This window comes from Haliotis asinina, chromosome 6, assembly GCF_037392515.1.
Source record: "Haliotis asinina isolate JCU_RB_2024 chromosome 6, JCU_Hal_asi_v2, whole genome shotgun sequence".
Classification (NCBI taxonomy): Eukaryota; Metazoa; Mollusca; class Gastropoda; order Lepetellida; family Haliotidae; genus Haliotis; species Haliotis asinina.
In genome coordinates this window covers 23,097,115-23,112,119 of record NC_090285.1, presented here as the reverse complement: position 1 = coordinate 23,112,119, position 15,005 = coordinate 23,097,115, and the positions used below count along the sequence as shown (strand labels likewise).

The 15,005-nt window shown below is 37.2% G+C and overlaps 1 protein-coding gene across 2 annotated transcripts in view; it reads right to left on the bottom strand.

Annotated features, from left to right (window-relative positions):
• Positions 1-15,005, bottom strand: part of LOC137287517 (uncharacterized) — a 98,101-nt gene that overhangs the window by 41,357 nt on the left and 41,739 nt on the right. The window contains exon 1 of one of the 2 annotated variants that reach the window (XM_067819859.1): positions 9,672-9,881. The exons of the other annotated variant lie outside the window; for it this stretch is intronic. The gene's annotated coding sequence lies outside the window, so the exon portion shown is untranslated. Of the gene's footprint in view, positions 1-9,671; positions 9,882-15,005 lie in introns of those variants that run through there. 2 annotated transcript variants of the gene reach the window in all.

Sequence of the window (15,005 nt, the reverse complement as noted above, 5' to 3'; positions counted from 1 at the left end):
AGTGAGCATACAATGACATGTGTCAACCCAGTAGGAAAAGTGGACCATCCCAACCCTATAGTCACCTCTTGCAGCAAGCATGTGTTTCAGTACTCATAAAGCTAATCCTGACTCAATCAGTAGTGTCAACATGTCACATTCTTATTACTATAGAATTATCAGAAAACATATCTACTAAATCGTCATTTGTTGATCTTCTTTCCAATGAAAATATCTGATAAATATGTAAAACAACTTGAAAAAAAATTTCTGAGAGATAACATTTTTCAAAGTAATCATTTATATTAAGTATGATGACTTTACAGTGTTTTAAATTCCATTAAATTAGAGGAGTTTCAAACAAACAATTTCTGAAAAACCACTACGTGAAATGACTTAAGAAACATCTGTTACTTAAATCCCTCCACTTAAACTGTCTTCAAAATAACAAGTTCTTAAATCCTCCCACTTAAAATGACTTCAAAGTTCTAAATCACAACATGTCTAATGACCTTAAAAGGACAAGCGCTTTAAAACCACAGTAAACAAAAGTCATCGGAAGATGACATATCCCCCCAGCCCCCACATATTTGAAAGGACAAATCATCCGACAATTACTTACAGTTTTTTTAAACCTAGTCTGAATTGTTTCCATGGAATTCATGAAAAATATAAATGCCATATTTCTGCAATCAGAAAAAGTCACCATTTCAAGATCTTTTGAAAGATATGAAATGGTTTTCGAGTAGTGCTCCAGAAACGAAGTCAGCAACATGTTCATGGAATAATAATAATAATACATAAAAAAAACCTGTAAATAGCAGAAGGCACCATTTTGGGGACTGCCACACATATCTACCAAGTAACACTGACAGATATTAGTTTTTTAGTTCTGCTCCGGAAACGAAACACACCTCTCACTTTTGAGAGTAAGTCAAAAATGTTTCCATGGAGACCAAGAAAATAATAAATCACTAAAACCTGGAAATAGCAAAAGGCACCACGACAGGTTCAGACTCATATATCTACCAAGTTTTGCAGAAAAATATTGAACGGTTTTTGAGTTCTTCCCCGTAAACAAAGCCCATACCTCCATTTTGAGACTAAGTCCCAAATGTTTCCATGGAAACCAAGAAAATGATAAATCACAAAAACCTGTAAATAGCAAAAGGCACCACTCTGGGGTCTGCCACACATATCTACCACAATTTACTGACAAATATTAAGAAATTTTTTAGTTCTGCTCCGGAAACGAAACACACCTCTCACTTTTGAGACTAAGTCCAAAACGTTTCCATGGAGACCAAGAAAACAATAAATCACAAAAACCTGGAAATACCAAAAGGCACCACTTTGGGGCCTGCCACACATATCTACCAAGTTTTGAAGAAAAATACTGAACGGTTTTTGAGTTCTGCTCCAGAAACCAAGCCCACCCCACGATAAGACTAACACCAAAATGTTCCATGGAAAAATGAAAAAAAAAAATAAAAATGCCAAAACTCTGTGAACAGCAAAAGGCACAACTATAGGTTGAGATCATTACATCTATCAAGTTTGGTCTAAAAATATTGAACGGTTTCTGAGTTATGCTCCGGAAACAAAATGATTATGGACGGACGGACGGAGGACAGACGGATGGACAGACGAGGTGTCGACTATATCCCCACGCATTACATGCCGGGGGGATAAAAACGTAGTGTACAACTACAACTAAATGTTTAAAAGACTTCAAAGTCTGTGTCACAAACCCTGCAAGTAAAATTACTTCAAAACAACAAGTGCTTAATTCATGCCAGCTCAGGCGGATGTGACTTGTATGCAGCCATTATAAGGTTACATGTATAATGTTTCATATCTCCTTGATTTAAAAGAATACCCCGGGAGTTATCACATCTTGTCTGATTAAAAACAACAGGATATCTCTTCTATACGTCCACTGCCTCATCAGAAGAGCTATCAGAATTCACTGGGATGTATTCAGCTTACCAACATGGCTTCCCATGAAGAAACCAGTCTGCCTCAATGTTGTCATAATGTGGAAATATCGCCTCCCCATACTACAGACAAGATATGCTTATATACTCTGTATTTACCTACACCCATCTGATAAGATTGTGATACACCTAGCAACCTGTCATCATGATGCTATACCCTACTGCACAGTATATAGAAAATATACATAGGAAACAGGTTCAGTAAATGCTTTAACACACATCTGCGTTGATGATGAAATCTTTCTGAAAAGTGTTAAACCTATTTATCAATTGTAGTACATACATGATGGTTACAGTCTGTGCTGCATAAGATCAGTGATTTATTAGACAGTGACATATGTTGTTTATAAAACATGTAAAATGTACACGGCTCACCTGGGCAGTGAGGTAGCCTAGTGGTTAAAGCGTTTGGCCATCATGCTCAAGGCCTGGTTTGATTCCCTACATTGATACAATGTGTGAAGCCCATTTCTGGTGTTCTCTGCTGTGATGTTGCTGTGATGTTGCTAAAAGAGATGCAATTCCATACTCACTCACAAAGTGTAGCTCACCTGAATTTGTAATTAACATTTTAGAGTGTGTGAGTGAGTCAGTTTTACAGGGGACACCAGAAATGGACTTCACACATTGTACTCATGTGGGGTATCAAATCCGTGTCTTCAGTGTGACAAATGGACACTTTAATCACCACGCTACGCCACCAAACCCATAGAAAAAAAAACATTTAGAAACGTTAAAGACAGCCACTTATCAACATATTGCTAGTCATGCACTTTCTGATTAAATACTGAAAACAAAAGTTTAACAAGTAGTGAACAAACATCTAAAGTAGTTACACACAATTTTCAAAGTCCATATACGTTTTTCATAAAAAGTCTATAAAAGGAAGCATGTCAGTATCTCAGTGATTGGGTCACAGCATGATTACATCACATCACTAACTCACGCAAGTCAGAGAAGATGAATATAGAAAGAATTTAAGAACATTACACTGAAGTTTGAGCACAAATGTATGAGCAGGGCATTGATATTTTTCCAAATCATTTCCATGGTGGTAACTTTGAAAACTGGTTTGAACTGCTTCTACAAATTCAGACGCCTTCATCACTAAATGTACAAACATGAAGGTTCAGTTGTTGTTTCTAAGAAAATCATGTTTACAGCCAAATAGGACAACAAAAATATTAGATGAGCATATAACATTCCAATGTTCATCTGAGTGAAACTGTCTTTTCATTTAATACTTCTCATATTTCTGATTTAACCTATTAATTAATCATAGATGTTTCATACAAAAGAAATCCAAGTAATTGTGGTTATTCAAGTAACTGCAACAACACCAAATGAACCAATATTCTGTTACATTTGGAAAACTGTAAAATCCCAAACCATTTCTCAAGGACATATTAAATCATAATTATGTCAGCTCTTTGCATTTCATCCCGAAAATGTTTTCAACACCTGCAAGTTGTGTGGAAATGCCTACATGATACACATTGTGGGACAGTCTGCCATCCAGTGTGCTTTAACATAATCCTCATGGAAAAATCCATTGCCAAAAATAGAACTGCTCTTGCTGAGTTGTGTGTTTTCATTCCAGGTACCCTTCCTTAGCATTGGCTTCAGAACTCAGCTCCTGTATCACAAACAAGGCTATACCTTCTACAAATGGATTGTAACAAATGACATAAAAATGAGGAGCTGATCAATATAACCTTAATACCAAGGTATGGTAGGGTGGAATAATGCTCCTTGTACTGTGGTACTTATTTCCATATATCCTCCAAGAATATGTCATGCATAAGATATATGAATATTCATGCTACTTCTGTATACTGCAATCGCTTTGTTATATGAAGTTATCATTCCAGCTGCAATCTCTCAAGAACAAGGTGTGTCTAAGTTGGAGAATGTTTGATTTTATGGTCATGAAGATATCAGTAGTCTTATGTAAATGTTTAAAATTGATTTGATTGAAAGGTGATATCAGATTTCAAATTAATTTATTATGTCTTCTTTGGATAGGTCACAAATAATTCATGATCTGTGCTAAATCCTATTATTATTTTGAAAACATTTTTATGGATCCCAACATCTGACAGAGGCATCTGTGACAAGTGAATTCTTACACAGCTTGAATGACTTACAGGGTTTTACCTTGACTCACAAATATGGGGGTCCCAAGGACCACTAATTGTTAGTTTAGAGACTCCCTGCAAGCAATACAATGGCCCTGTGAAGTAACAGTGTAGAGAACTGTATGTCTTCATAATTTCTTTAGAATCTGGACTGATGGGCGAAATGATGCAAGTAACTGCTTTGAGAGAAATAAACAACACTTCGCAAAGTCATAGTAATAATAATATTGTGCGTCTGTCTGGATGCAGTGAATTTTGGTTCAGCATCCATTCTCTGCGTTTGTGAGTACTGAATGCACATTTGTGCATCAAATAAAACCTTGACTTTATTATGTTGTAAGCTTTTTTGATTAGCTACCGAATTCTTGAAGGCCAGTGAATATGTAATAATTCCTGAAGCAATATACACCTTGTCTTACTCCTTTGATTAAGGTAGGAAAGGACATTTGCAACTGCATCAATGTATAAATGGATTTCCCGTTTCATCAAAAGATTACTGTAGTAGACATTCTTCCAACAGTCTTGACAAAATGGTATATCTTTCGCTATTCCTCCAGATCTGATACATATCTGATTGAATTGGGCTGCATGACTCACGCCTATGCTCACTGTTTGTGCTCACTGTGTAGTGTCTTTGCACACTACTCAGTGTCTAGATTCACTGCTCTAGGGATCGGCTCACATCAGCATGTCTAGTGACGCTCACTGCTGTGTCTATGCTCATTTGTCTGTGTTTGTGTCAGTGCTCATTTATTCCCATCTATGTTCAGTATTCTACATCTAAGCTCACAGCTCTGTGTCTATGCTCAAAGCTCTGTATCTATGCTCACTGCTTTCTGCCTATGAACATAGGAGTGTATCTTTGTTCACTTCTCTCCCATCTATGATCACTGCACTGTATCTATGCTCATAGCTCTATGCTCACCACAATGTATCTATGCTCACAGCTCTTTAACTACGCTCACAGCTATGTCTCTATGCTCATATCTATTTGTCTATGCTCACAGCCCTGTTTCCATGCTCATTGCTCTAGGTCTATGCTCACTGTGCTGTATCTATGCTCATGTGTCTCAACTCACTGCTGTCTAGTTCATTTCTCCCTACCTATGCTCACTGCTCTATTTCTATGCAAACAATTCTGTGTGATAAGTAGCTAAAATGTTTTACAGTTATACACATCAGCTTTCCTTATCACTAGCCCCAACTAAGGATTATGAGCCTGTTCCAATAAGTCCAACATTGAGGGCAGTTGTACATCATATGTGACAGTTTCCAAGTATGGTCATTGTCTAGTAACCATGATTGTGTTAGGAATCATAAAGGTTTAAGTGATATTTAAGGACACTGAATATGCCTCACAATAAACCTAACTCTGCTGTGAATGAGTCATCCACAGGCATAATTTTGATACACCATCATAATGAGAGGTGATATCAACATCCATCAGTTTATGATCATTCATTCAACACTCAAGGCCTATTACAAGTCTTTACTTGTACTCAGTCATGATGGTTAATGGGCCATCCTGGTATTATAGGGTCCATGCTTCAAGCAATTATTCTGATAGATTATGTTGTTGTATTAACAAATTACCAAGCTTAAAATACCTCATGAAGATCCTGCCTTCCCATCATAGGTGTTACCATATATATTTTTTAATCTGGATTGCTGAGATTCCATATGAGGCCCTTCTTTCTAGTCTGCCAGCCCTGGAAGAGACTAAACATTAGATTTTGGTTTGCTGAATGGCCCCATCAAGGCTTTCACCCAGTTTTCTAGCCCTGACAGTGGACTAACAACTTGACACTGTCGTTTGAAGGAATGCCTAATGGAAATCTTCTTCCTTCCCTCCAGCCCTGAGAGAGAATGAAATCTTGACATGGCTACTGGATTTGAAGTATCCTCCTTTGAGGCTTATCTTCCTAGTCTACCAGCCCTGATAGTGAATACTCATCGCAAGAACGTGTTTCATCCTGAAATCCACAACCAAGCACCTTCTTTCTTGTCTACCAGCCCAGATGGAGGATAATCATCTTGAGATTACAGTTTCGTTGTAATCGTTCTAAAATAGGTCTTGTTCAGTATTGATCTTGCACTTTGCAGGAAGCCATTTTCAATCTGTGGTGTTCATTTGCAACGTATCGGTGGACAGACCTGACCGGAAAGCTTTGTCCATCATTGAGATGATCAAAGCTCTATGATCACACATTCTCTTGATCTTTGGCTCAACAAATCACCGGGTTACAGAACATAAAGCAGGGTCCTCATATGGTCAATACTTCCCCAGTGATGACACTTACCACAGTCATGTGGCTCTACATTTCTAAATTGGCTCTTTTATAAGTACAGACATTAAAGGACTCCAAACAACATGTGGTGACTGAGTATGATCTAAAACTCATTTGAGGAATGATCAAACAATATCACCTGAAATTGGCTTTATTTATTGTACCTGTGTATCGAATCTAACTAGAGACAAGCCAATACTTTTCCCACAGGGATACTGAAGTCCAATAGAACACATATTAATGTTGTTAGGGAAACAGTACTAGACTGGGTCATGCAGAATAAACAACTGAATGATACTGTTATGTCAAAGTTGAAAGCAAGTACGTCAAAAACGAAGTGTCAAAGTTGAAAGGGACTACGCAATGAAGAAAGTGTCAAAGTTGAAAGGACCTTCACAAAGACGGAGATGTCGAAGTTGATAGGGCCTACCTAAATGAGGAAGAGTCAAGGTTGAAAAGATCTATGTGAATGAAGACTACACAGGACAACACTTTTTCAACCACAAGTTTGACACATTGAAGTTTGTTGAATGGTGTTTGTAATATTTCCACTGTCTTCAGCTCACGTCCCTGGAAAGACCCCACACTATTACCTACTGGACAGGGAAATCACGGACATATCACCGACACTGGTCATGAATGGAAACAAGTGACTGAATAAACAATGTTTGATGTAACTACATGTACTAGGGAGGCAAACATTATACATATCATGAATATTGGGTCATGAATACAATATCGAGTCTGCTGTTGATGTATTGGTCAAAATATTAATTGAAACAGTGATAATCAATTAATAACAAAATATGTACTTTCTAAATGCCTTTGTATACGTTTTGATCATGTTGAGCAACGACCAGTGACCACATTACTGTCAAATTAAATATACAACAGAACTGGCTATTATTCTGCCTAGCTTGCATACATCCCATTTTTCATCTCTTTTTCATACATAACACAAATTCAAGTAAAAGTGTCTTTCAAAAAAGTTACGACTATTTAATTGTAGTGATTGTGAATAGGATATTCATGAAGGATATGAAGGAGCGTGGTTCAATTCACAGAATATGCCAAGGAATTGTGACAGCCACGTTGACTATGTGTCATCTTCACCAGATTGTTGCTGATGCTGTTGACCACTAGTTGCCCATCACCTACACCACTCAAAATAAGTTCAGGTTCATTTGATTATTGACAACACTAAAGATGATAAGTTACATCATGAGAGACTACTATAGTACTAAGAAAGAGTGTGGTTTGTTTTTGATCATATATGTGTAGTAATATGGCTGACATCTTTGAAAAAGGGAAGACAAAATAAAGACAAAAACACCATGAATGAAAGGAAACATGAGCATGTTGTATTACTGTCATTCATGCACCTGGCCTCTCTTTTGTCTCAAAATGAGTAGGAGTTATTGAACGACTGAAGTAACTTCATCGCTGATGGAATCGGCAAAGTGACTGGCTTAAGTGAGTTGGAGTTGAGGAATGAGTGATAGGGCAGTTTCAGGTTACTTTGAAACAAGCTAATTTAAATATAATATGTCAACATCAGTTGAAGCACTGAGCCGTGTTGTCTCCAAATAATATTATCGGTCATCTAAAGTATAGACTTGCTTCTGCCAACTGCTTTCTGCTCAAAATTTCTTTTACTCAAAGAAATGGTAGATCCGGCAATAGATGCTTGGAGATCTGTGAAGATCTCAGTTAGAATAATTTTTTCAGGTGAAAATCAGTTTTCAGTTGCCAATGCTTGAACAGGACATGTTTGATATATTGCTGAATTCATAAACAAGCAAAACATTCTACAAGACTTCAGAAATGTGTTATAAGGTTTGTGTAAAATTTGAATGCCTATTGATTGAACAGTAGTGTTCAACAACTATATTCTTCCAGCAACTATATTCCTCCAGCAGCTATAGTCTTCAAGAAACTATATCCTCACAGTAACTATATTCTTCCTGCAACTATATTCCTCCAGCAACTATATTCTTCAAGAAACTATATTCTCACAGTAACTATATTCTTCCCCCAACTATATTCCTCCAGCAACTATATTCTTCAAGAAACTATATTCTCACAGTAACTATATTCTTCCCCCAACTATATTCCTCCAGCAACTATATTCTCACAGCAACTATATGTTCCAGCATCTATATTCTTCCAGCAACTTGTATGCAGAAAGGCTACCTCATGAATGTCAGCAATGAGTGAGGAAGGATTTGTGTCTTCTAGGAATACAACTAAAGGTCTTGTCAGGTCAAAAATCCCCAGACACTACCTCTTGCCAACAATGGCCACCAACTGACCATCAGATCAAAGCTCAACATAGGTCAAAACAAGGGATGGTAATTAAAGAACTTTCATCATGGAATGAAGTAAATGCCAATGACAGAAATGCATAGTTTTAAATTTAAGCCTTTAATTGAAGATGATTGATAAATGAAACTGAAAATATCTCAAGGATATATACACTGAAACATCATGTCCATCAACATAGAACAGTTGACATCAACAAATTCTCCCCGGCCCCTTATGTGCATTACTTCTCAGGGGTTCAACATGTGTTTTTAAAAGTCATATGCCACAGGGCAAGTGACTTCAAGAAATTTTCCACTTGCCCTGATTTTAATGACATAATGAAGATGATGAAAGTATGACAGAACATATCTCCATGGTATTTGGTGTAATGTGTACAATTGAAAAGTGTAAGTTATCAAAACGTGATAAATAGCTAATGATGATCACTCTACTTTATTATCATTGTGAAATTTAATAAGTACATTATGAGCAGATATGAAATAAAATCCATGTTTATTTGCCATTTGAAACCATAAGCTGAAATTATCTGTCTGTAGCTCACAGACAAGTAAGTTACCATTATTTGATTGCTCGAAATGGAAACTGACTTGTTTCAGGTGTCAGGCAATGGGATTTTTTAAGCCCTGCTTCTAAATGCCATTTAAAGACTCTGAAAATATCTGCAATTCTGACTTCACATATTGAAAGTTTCTCAAATTTCTCATTCACATTGCACCTTCAAGTAGTGCATTTACAGTGCAACAGGAATAAATAAGATACAATATTAAATTGTTCAGGATCAGCAGTATTCGTATCACACAGTCACCATTCATAATATATTACCCACACACAACAGTCACGACCCCCAAGGCAGGCTTTTCCCACTGATCTTCCAAGAAATATCACTTCAAAAACCTGCTTAAGAGCGAGATGGAAGAATTTAGTTGCTAAGAATCCCTACTTACAAGTTTCCTCTGCCTGGTGTTCCATTGATAAGGTGAGTGCTGGCATGTTACCAGATACAGTGGTACTTAATCCACAAGCACCAAGTAATTCCTGCATGTAACACAACCACCTCCAAGCACCTCGGGTCTCCGTCTCTGTTGTACTTTTAACACAGCTCTCCTTCCTAACCAGTTTCCAGTCCAGTGATAACAAACTGTGAAACTGGATGTCAAATCTGTCCAGGGAGACCTACAATTTGTGATAAGGATGCAGATGAATGTCCCACAGACTAGCTTAGCATCCAATTAACAGCACATGTTTCTGGTGCTTGCAGTGATGGTTACTGGAAAGGAGCAAAGGATTGCGAAAAATAGACAGCAAGAAATATCTTCTCTCATGCAATGTTCAGCATGGGGGCCAAAAATATCCTGATGTATACCTTGGAAATACAATCTCTCCGGCTTGCATCAGCTAAGACATTTTGCCTACCTTCCAGAGAGAAGCATTTCTACCTGTTGAAGGAATCTATTTTGGTAGCAGCTTTTGTGGATTTTATTCTCCAAAACTGTACCCGTTATTTGTACTGCACTGTCATGACAAATTAGATACTTGTAATGGCATGAGCAACACTCTTACAGATAATGCAGATTTTATTTCTTGATTTACAGATTTATGTCCTCAGAAAACCTAAAGGCAGAAGGCAGGAATGAAAAAAAAAGAGAGAGAAATATCACCAGTTAAAGTAGGGACCATATAATGTCTATTATTTGGTCTCTGGTTAAAGTAACATTCATTCTAGTTACTAAAAGTATTTTACTTTTGAATATTTACTAAGTGTTTATGGGACAAAATACAATCAGTTTTAGCAACACTCTTAGCATTATTAGGTTGATACATGTTCCCTTAGACATTATCCATTCATGATGAGTTTTGTCTATAATTTCAAATATTTTTTTTTTTCGCATCTGGATCAGTCTCGTGTCTAACAATTTTGACATTTGTTAGTTTTTCCTAATGTTAAATAACTGTGGGAATTATTGATATATTTCTTTTGCCAATCTAATTAGTAGTGTAGGAGTATTTCAGGATGCTATTTACCGAACCACTTCTCACAGTTTCAGCAGCGTCTTCCGCACTCCTCATATTTCTTTCATCCATCACCAAATAAACAGATGGTAAAACTCTGTTTCACATTGTTTTAATGATGTTTGATATTGTATGAGTAAAATATGTTTTTTGCTAACGATTTTCAGCATTTCTTCTATGTTTTTGTTGGTCTGAATTATCCATTGTATCTACAGTTATCTACATTCTACTGGGATCAGTGGTTTATGGGTAATGTGTTCGCACAAAAGACCCAGGCTTAATTTTCCACATGGGTGTCATCTGGTGTCCTTCAGGTATTCCTAGAATACTACTAAAAGTGGTGTAAAACCATACTCACTCACTCATTCAACTGTGACAAATGTTTTGCACACATATGTCAAACCAGCTTCCTTTGTGACAAACGACAAAATATTAAAATATTCTCTTGCTCGCCATCTTGAATTCGACCAATCAAACCAACCTTTCTGAAGGAGAATTCGGCACAGATCTATATCTAAAATAGCATCTTTGTATGAGTGAACATACATGTTACTTTACTGAATTGGAACACTGATGTAAATGGTATTTTCCCTAAGCATTCTGACAGGTGTTATGTTCCAAGTATTCAGGATGGTATCTGAGGCCAGTTGAGTACTGTGTCACAGTTTTAGTACATGAAGCTCAATGAAATAATGACAGAAAAGTGTAAAAAATTTTATCAGATAGCTATTTTTAGCTTTTTGTGATTTGAAATATATGACAGCTAAGCAATGGATGTGAATTGCCCAAGGATCTACCCTTAGGCCAGAATAAATTTATTTCTTGGTTTACTGATTAGCCATTTGGATTTTTAAAGAATAGACAAAAATATTCCCTGCGTGAAAAATAAAAGCCTAATGTCAAGATATATGGGAGCGAGACAGTTTGTTGCACTGTAAAACACTGATATCTGTTCTCAGGGACATTAAATTGAAATTATTTCAAATTTTAAAACTAAAATATTTGTGTTAAAAATCAGTGCTTCGAGTGCCTCAGCAAGTGTGAACTTAAAAAAATGTCTTTGAAAAATTCATGTGTTTTTTGGCTGTGACTGGTGATTTTTCTTATTTCATTCCACCCCTCCTTTCACATCAATAACAACCTGGTTTATATTGGAAGCTCAGTGTGTTGCTGCAGTTAATGTATGCTTCATGAGTATTTTTTTATCTGTGTGTCAGCATTATGTTTGAGCATGCATGAATATCCTCAGGTTAGAATTGGTCTTCAGTAACCCATGCTTGTCATGTAAGAGGTGACTTAGCGGATTGGGTGATCAGGTTTACTGGTTTGGTTGACACATGTCATCATATCCCAGTTGTATAGATCAATGCTCATGCTGTTGATCACTAGATTGTCTGGTCCAGATACCATTATTTACAGGTTTCCCTTGGAATAGTTTGATTTTCTCCTGCAGAAAATTACACTCACTCCTCATATACATGCCATCTTGCCTCATCCGCTCTCTAACTCCAAACATGTCAATGCTATTATTTGGAACAAAATCAGATGATTTGTACATTGTGCCATATCCATTATTAAAATGTTTAATGAAATTGTCCTTTTTTTAATTTTCGTGTAGTTAAGACATGATCTTACAGCAAAACATGCTGCTTTACCGATGTACTGTGCATGCACACCACTGATGCTAGCCCCACATACAACTTTGTAGGAATTACTTGGTTTACTTGTCTGATCTATTAACAGCGTTGACAGCATCTGATGCTTTGGGCTCGTTGAGTCTCGCTGCAGCAGTGACCGGCCAGGAGCAATGTCTAAATTTACACCCTGATTATACATACTCTTTGAACTGAGGGAACTACATGATGTTAATGTAATTAATTTGTATAACATTTATTTCCAAATGTAGCAGTGCTCAGATTTCCTGATTACCCTGGAAAACCAAAGCAGCCTGTTAGGCACTAGAAGGTTAATAGTCACATGACTTATCCCACTTGGTACCCATTTTCTGCTGGGCGAACAGTGGTGATCTGAACAAGCTGACTTGCCCAAGGTGAGACCACATGTATCACATGTGCTTCATTATGGGTAGGATTGATGTCCAAGAAAAAATCGGGAGCCTAGCTGCTAAACTCAGTCACCAACGGCTCTCTGTGCACAACATTGCTTACCTTAAACTGATTTCTGACCTTAGCTCTGTGCACAGGACCACACACCTCCATATGAACATTTATGCTAAACAATTTAGTTAAATACAACCAGTGAATAATGTTTTCTTTACATCTATATGGCAAAATTAAACATCAAACATAACAGAACAGAGAAAAAGTTCCAAGCTAATTGGAAAGCACCGAAACCTCATGTTTATTTTTAGGGTAGCATAAAATCTTAAACATACATCTTCGTTAAAATGTTTTTGAAAAGAACAGTGTCTATCATAAACCTATTAAACAAGACTACTAACATTATACCATTATTCTTGATCAAACATATCAGTTTCGATAATGATAAACATACCACAGAAACATAGACCAAATGCTTCTCAACAATAGGAGCAACTAATCTCTCGTTATCCTCAGGTGTGAAAGCTTCCAGACTGTCAGACCTCTGACGTGGTTGGACAGATAATTTGAAAACATATAAATAACTTGCAGTGAGGAAAATAGCAGGCGATAACAGAGTGTCTAAAGAAATGCTTGTCTTGCCTATCAAAGACGAGAGAAAGTTGTTGATTATACAGTTCATTCCTCATTGTTCACAGTTTGTGCTCATACATTTCATTTGGGGATTCTCAAACTATCGTAGCATCCATTTTCTGGCACTTGCCTCAGCAGGAAATCTTACACTTATCTTGATGGATTTTATCAACATCCCATAGTATCTATTTGTGTGCTTCCTGTACACAAGTCCCTAGACTCCCTGCACAAGAAGGTACCATGCAAAAATTAACAGTTCAGAGTACTTCTTGCCTGTTGTAAGCACCTTGTGCATTTGAAAAAGGGGATGTTTATTAAAAACCATCCATACTGAGTGGGCATGATGAAAAGTGTTGATGAAACTAAGCCTGTTTAAAATTAGTTACAAGGCAGAGGGGCGGTGGGGTAGCCTAGTGCTGGAAAAAGTGGCAAAAAACCATACTTATTCACTCACTGTTTGTGCATTTCACTCACTCTGGTATGCCTGGGTGAGTCAGTGAGTTTAGTTCTATGCCACTTTTTCCAGCACGATGGGAGACACCAGAAATGTGCTTCACACATTGTACCCATGTAGGGAATTGAACCCGGGTCTTCGTTGTGATGAGCAAATGCTTTAACCACTAAGCTACCCCACCGCCACTGTTATGTTTGTCTCACAAGCAGACAAAAATGAAAATCAGTTGATCAAAACTGTGGGACTTGGCTTATTGTTGTTCATCCTATCTACCCCTGATTTTCTTAATTCAGCATTGCCTATTTACGTCATGATATAACATAGATTCCTGTATCACTGCATCTTACAACTCTTCCACATGCATGCCTGCATGCATACGTACACATGTGAACGCATGCATGGACATCTCTCTTGCTGTTTCCTTGCAACACAGAGCAGCAGCAAAGTAATGCTTTAACGTACCACTTTATCTGAAATCGGGGAACTATGCAGAAAGTGAGAAAAAAACAGGAAGAATACCCAACTTTTCTCTCTTGAGTCTTAATTGACAGAAAATTCATATTGAGAAACAACACACATACACAGGCCCCAGATTAGTCCTGGGCCGATCCTCACTAAACATGTTATCGAGCGAGGGGCCAGAATTGCCAGCATACAGTTGCATCTGGACCAACATGGCCGACAAATTGGAAAACATCAATTTTTTTTCACCATGAAATATTCAGTGTGGAATTAAAGCCCAATTGTCCTGCTCTATTCTCTTTGTGTTTTCTGATGGAGTAAAGATAGCACATTAGAAAACATCGCCTATTCCTTATTCCAATTCCAGTGTGGAAATTAAATCCAAATTTTTTTCTGATTTAATCATGAATGTTATCATGCCTTCAGTAAAAAAGTGTTAAAAAAAATTTGCCCAACTTTGTTGTTACGCGTATAAATCTGATTAAAGTTTGTATGCTTCTCCACAAACGTACCACAAAATTTGCATGTGGGGAGCATGGAAGCAGCGAGGATGAGCTGTAGAGCACGTAAGCATTGTGTTCAGATGATGTTCATGCACCTGGCCTTTATTTTAAACGTGAGTAGGAGTTATTGAACGACTGAAGTAACTTCATCGCTGA